Here is a 5,948-nt window from a genome sequence, read left to right on the forward strand (position 1 = left end):
CACTAGGTCTCGCATGTCTTGTGATTTCAAGATTTTTTCTACAGAGATTCGGTGCTTCATATATACTATTAAATACGTGTAGATGGATTGGCAATACAACCATGCTTTTTCAAGTTTGACGTCTTTTTTCCGTTGTAACCACTGCCCCTTCTGTTGTGTTGAATATGATGCTTCCGAATAACAATGATTCATATTTTTCAAACACGCGCTTCCTCGCTGCGTAGAATTTGTGGCATTTCAACCATGCTTCACTGTGTAGAGAAAGAGCGACGAATCTCACGCCGGAGGACGTCATGTTGCTCCGTCGACGACCGTCCATGGTACCCTTCACCAGCGGTGAAGAGCACTCCACGGCGAGCCCCTACTGCATGTTCCTCCTTGGTGTCCTCTTCGCTCCTAGTGGCTGTCGTTTCCACGCCACTGCCTACATGCCAACCCCTATGTTTTAATCATGGGTCATGCTAATGAGTGCTTTCATGGTCCAGCCGCGTGTCTCCTGTGCAGTGCCATGGCCATCGAGGTGGACCATGGTGGCATTGTGCCGAGACAAAGCTAACCCGTGACCATTCATTTATACAGAAGCAAATCCTGATATCACAGGAAGCAAATGCTATTTCTGTTGGAAGCATTGTTCGTTGGAACAAACAATCAACAATGTTTCTTTGATATCAATTTATATTCCCGTTCGGGGGCAATATAGATATGAGCAAATATTTGTAACTTTGGAAGCAGATTATTTTCTCTTTTTGGAATCAGTGTTGATGGAAGCAAAGTACATTTCTTTTCTATGTTGGAAACGAGCTTTAGATGTCTTGGAAGCAATCTCGTTGGACAAGGGAAACAAAATATTCTAGGCAGGAAGCAAAATGAAATTGCATCAAGTTCACCACAATCTCTACTCCTAATGAAGCAGTTGGTAGTCTCGTTTCCAGGTTTTTTTTCGTCCCACCTCCCATGGTTTTTTTGGTACCTCGTCCCACCTCACACTGAGCCGCCACGAACCGCAAAAACCGCGTACCGAAGCCCCCACCCGCCCTCACGCATTCCAGGGCCTAACCTCCGATCGCACCCAAGACAATTCAACGAAAAAAACCTACGAAAATTAACCAGCGAAAAAAAAACCTAATGGAGGAGTTGGTAGTCCGGTACGGTTTATTTTCAACACTTTCCTATTGACAAAAGATTACGGATCTAACTTTCCTACCTTAGCCAAATCAACGAATCTCTCTCATTAATGCAATTTGCTTTAGGAAACAAACAATAGATTCTTTTCTACCTTAGCGAAATCAACGGATCTCTCCCATTAATGCAATTTGCTTTAGCAAACAAATAATAGATTCTTTCCTATCTTAGCTAAATCAACAAATCTTTCTCATTAATGCAATTTTCTTTAGGAAACAAATAATAGATTCTTTCCTACCTTAGCCAAATCAACGGATCTCTCCCATTAATGCAATTTGCTTTAACAAACAAATAATAGATTCTTTCCTACCTTAGCCAAATCAACGGATCTCTCTCATTAATGCAATTTGCTTTAGGAAACAAATAATAGATTTTCAGGAAACAAATAATCTCTAATCTCTAATCTCTAATTCTCTAATAATAATAATTAATATATAATAATATAATAATAATCTCTACTCCTAATGGAGCAGTTGGTAAATAATCTGCGCGGTTTATTTTCGCTGGGTTTTTTTCGTCATCCTCCCCTCACCCTCACCCCATCCCACGCAGCCAAAAAAAAACCCAAACCCCACACAAAAAACGCTTCTCTCGATCCCATCTCGATCTCATCGAAAGAAGAGCTTCGTTGCCCCTGCCGACGTACGGGAGAGCTTCCTTGCCGCCGCCGACGTACGATCTGCCGCGATCTCGTTCGATCTACCCGCTGCCGATGTACGAGATCGCCGACACCGAGATACGGGATCGCCGCCAACGTACGATTTGCCGTCTCTCGCTGCCGCCGTTGTACGATCTGCCGTCTCTCCCAGAGGAGGCGCCGCCGCGGACGTCCGGGATCACCGCTGCCTACGTCCGGGATCACCGCCGCCGACCTGCCAGAGGAGACGCCGCCTCCAATCTCCTAGAGGAGCCGCCGCCGCCGCCACTCTCCGACGGGAGACGCCGTCGCCGGTCTCTGACGGGAGACGCCGTCGCCGCCGCCGCCGACCTTTGAGGGGAGACGCCGCCGCCACCTGCACTGAACCCCAGGGCAGGGTGCGACGATCGTCGCAAGGAGTACTTGCCGGCCGTACACAGGTATTCTAAACCTTACCATCCTATTCTCATCATTCACAAATGTGTTCAGATAGTTGTTGCTTGTGTCGTTCCTGTTACTAGAGGAGGGCTCCACTGTGGCCATTCGCCACTCTGCCTGCAAGCTCGACGCCACAGTTTGACAGGGCCAAGGTGGTAGTAGACGATGACGAATATGGCGCCCTGGCTGTCTCAGTTCATGAGATTCCCCTATGGTGGCTGAATTTGTAACACACCAGGCTGCTCCCCTCGTATTACAAATCAGAGCTAGCTTATATATTCATCCATAGATCATGGCTGACTCCAAAGGCAACACTCCTCCAGTCCTCCTGTGCGTGATGGCAAAGCTATGCTACATGATATTATCACGTTATCATATTGCTCACCAAGTCACTAGGCCAGCTTTTGCTGTACTTTTTCTTCATTTTGTTCAGATTTATTTCATGCCCCAATGTTCTGTTATGTGCAGCTATGAGATTTTATTTGAAGAACCATGGAAAGCAATTTGAGACGATGCATATAAAGCATATTCGATTTATTAAGTGTTTTCAAGTATTCAATTTATTAAGAGTTCACTCATAATTGCCGACCGTACACAGGTATTCTGAACCTTACCATCCGATTTTCAGAATAAGAGTTGTCTGTATAATTCACGGTGGTTAAAACAGCAGCATCTGTAGAATTCCCCTTTGTCCATGTTGTACCTACAATTTACTACTATATTTGTAGTGCTACTTCATTTGAATTTTGTAACCAAAAGAAATGCAGGCGAGCGATTCAGGGTTATTGTTCGAAGTGGCTATAATATGTAGGGGTTATTGTTCGAAGTGGCTATAATATGTGGCTGCAAACTTGCCGAGGCCAGCATAAGGAGTGATGGAGTTATCTTCTACTTTTATTTGTTCATGTTGTCTCAACAAACTGACTTGTGTTTATGGCGACTTTTTTATGTGTCCATGGATCAGAGAGGATGGATGATGCAGTGGCCACATCAAGCGCCCTGTGCTCGACCACAATGGAAATGCAGTTTCTCAGAGCTAGCAGGAAGGAGGCTGGTGGCTTCCCGTTGTAGTAAGAGACAACACACCAGGTTCTATTTCTTTTTTTTGAAGATCATACTAGGTTATATGTGAACAAAATCTGAACTGTGATTTTTGATGTTTGAGATGTCTATAAGTGTACAAATAGAAAGGCGCCAATTAATTGATCATCAAATTCAGAATAGTATGTGTGCAGTAGCTTCTATCTCAATTTGGTTTTTATGTTGTTTGTGTTTGAATTAATTAGCACCCCATACCATCGTGTTTCTTCAGCGTGCAAGGTGATTAGCACTCAGCAAACTATTGGAAAGATGTTGCTACCTTGTTTTTTTTCAAACTCGACATGCACATGCAAGAATAGGTATGGCTACATGCTTTCTATATCTATCAGGTTCATAAAGCATTTTGGAGAGGTGCATCTTGTTGGAGAGGTCTGGTATGCATATTTAATTGAAGAAAACAAAAGTTTTTGATATAATAAAGATTGATGAAAATTTGGACTTACTCTACCAGGGACAATTTTCTCTACCAGGGACAAATTTCATGATAAATTATACGAAGTTTGTATCTTGGGGACATCTTCATGCCGACTTACGTTAAATATTGGGATATGTCCCCTCATGTGCCAGTTTTGAGATTTTGTTAGAAGTACATGATGTATTCTTAGTTCCTGCATGTTTTTTCACCTTTGTAGATTTGAGTATAACTTAAAGTTCTAGATGCATATAAGCTTGTGAGTTAACTAAAGCTCACTTGATGGTTCTAACTAAATTCTGCAAAAATATGACCATCATGGGATGCCTGCACCAACAACTTTATAAACTGAACTACGTTTTGCTAGATGACTCAAATTTTAGAACGAGGGCATTATTTTTTGGCAATGCAGTTAGCAATAGAATCAAGTCAAGCTGAAAACAAGAGATCGATTGTTCGATATTGATTTTAATTCCTTTCTTGCAAAAGCACCTTATGAGTGAGGAGATTATTCAATATTGTATTTTATTCCTTTCTTTTACCGACTGTTCTATACTGCATGCTTGCACCTGATCAGGTTTCTAACTCAATTCATTTTTGTTAGATCCGTTGATGAAGAAAACAACACATTTCACGATATGATGATTGGTACTTCCAGTTTTGTTGTACTCTCTCATTTGCCTTTGTGGGAACGACACTGCTCTATTGCTTGCTTATTTAAGATCATGGTAATCATTTTTTTCTAGCCTATGTGTATTCTAATTTTCTTACTACTATAAATCCTCAACAACCTCTGCATCTGGGAATGCTGGCAGGAAAGGGTTATCTGATATGGTCATGAATGTTGATTTAACATGAATACTTGCATATATGCCACATGTCACGTGTCAGCATATTTGATCTAATATGATATTTGATTTAACTGTAAACGACTGTTTTTTCACACGATTGCAGCATATATGCCGCATGTCAGCCTCATGGGGATCAAGCAGATGAGGAGAAGGAAGCAGCAAGGAAGAAGGTAGAGGAGATGGACACCTGATCTGCAAGTTCCTGAATTTCAACGTTTAATTGCGTGTTGCTGTGTTAATATTGGGTGCAGCAATTTCACAACTCTGGGAAGAGCATCTGCTGGAGGGCGTCACCTGCGGCATCACCTGCATCGACCTCTCGCTGATTACCATCCCAAGGATGCGCGACCGACTGGCGAAGCAGGGCACCAGTGATAAGTTCACCGATTTGGTCGACTCACCGTTCCCTGACTCTGTCCACGCAATGCCGCTCGTTGTTGTTAGGTTGTTAATTCATCAGGCCCCTTATTGCGCTACATAGTTTGTTCATCTCGCATGCCTTCTTAGGAGAAATCATGTACTGAAGATAAGCTATTCTTTATTTACATTTTATTTATTTTGCTTTGGAAATCTTCTGACTACTTGGACGAATTTTAGTTCCTACTTGTACAGTTGCCTGCATTTTGTGTTTGAGAAACATCTGCTGATTAAGTGTAAAATAATACTTGCAAGTTCTGTTTGTTGACTGCGCCATGATAAGCTTTAGGCCTTTAGCTGTACAAAGCTGCTAAAGTAGGTGAGAACCACCTGCAGCTCAATCCTTTTTTTCTCAACATTGACAAGGTAAAGTAAATGCGGAGCCAAGATCGATTGTTGTAAGCCTTTTACTGACTATGAGCAAGGGTATCTAGAGAGGAGCACTGCAATATGACAATGCCCTTCGTTAGCTCTGATTTTCCCTTTTTGTAACACTAGCTTAGAGGGATTTCTGAAACGAGTAGAAGATTAATAACTTCTACGACATCAAAGATCTCTGAGCTTTTAGAGTATGCAGCTTATTGATTTACTTATCGATTTATTCACACTCTATCAGATTTGTCTTGAACGTGATACTTTATTTATTGTACTGAACAGTGGAAGCTAACTGTTTCTTTATACAGAACTAGCCTGCACCATTTCTGTATAAGTTCGCCTTGATACCAATTTGCATACTTGCGATACTAGGGCCTTTGGTCAGTTTGCAACTGGAATTCTAGACACATATACTGAGTTCATGATGGAAATATGCGAGTATTCTGAAGAGACAAGGAAACATTATATGTCAATGGTTCTTTATTTTCCTGTGCAGATAATGAAACTAGCAATTCTGTAATTCACGAGTTTGCGT

The 5,948-nt window shown here is 41.9% G+C and overlaps 1 long non-coding RNA gene across 1 annotated transcript; it reads left to right on the top strand.

The window, feature by feature from the left end:
- Positions 1 to 2,109: 2,109 nt before the first annotated feature.
- On the top strand, positions 2,110 to 5,322 carry LOC119271172. The gene is made up of 4 exons (XR_005134438.1): positions 2,110 to 3,346; positions 4,375 to 4,498; positions 4,725 to 4,791; positions 4,873 to 5,322. It is a non-coding gene; the product is annotated as an uncharacterized LOC119271172 (long non-coding RNA).
- The last annotated feature ends 626 nt before the right edge of the window (positions 5,323 to 5,948 follow it).

The sequence above is a fragment of the Triticum dicoccoides genome, chromosome 3A (genome assembly GCF_002162155.2).
Source record: "Triticum dicoccoides isolate Atlit2015 ecotype Zavitan chromosome 3A, WEW_v2.0, whole genome shotgun sequence".
NCBI classification, from domain to species: Eukaryota; Viridiplantae; Streptophyta; class Magnoliopsida; order Poales; family Poaceae; genus Triticum; species Triticum dicoccoides.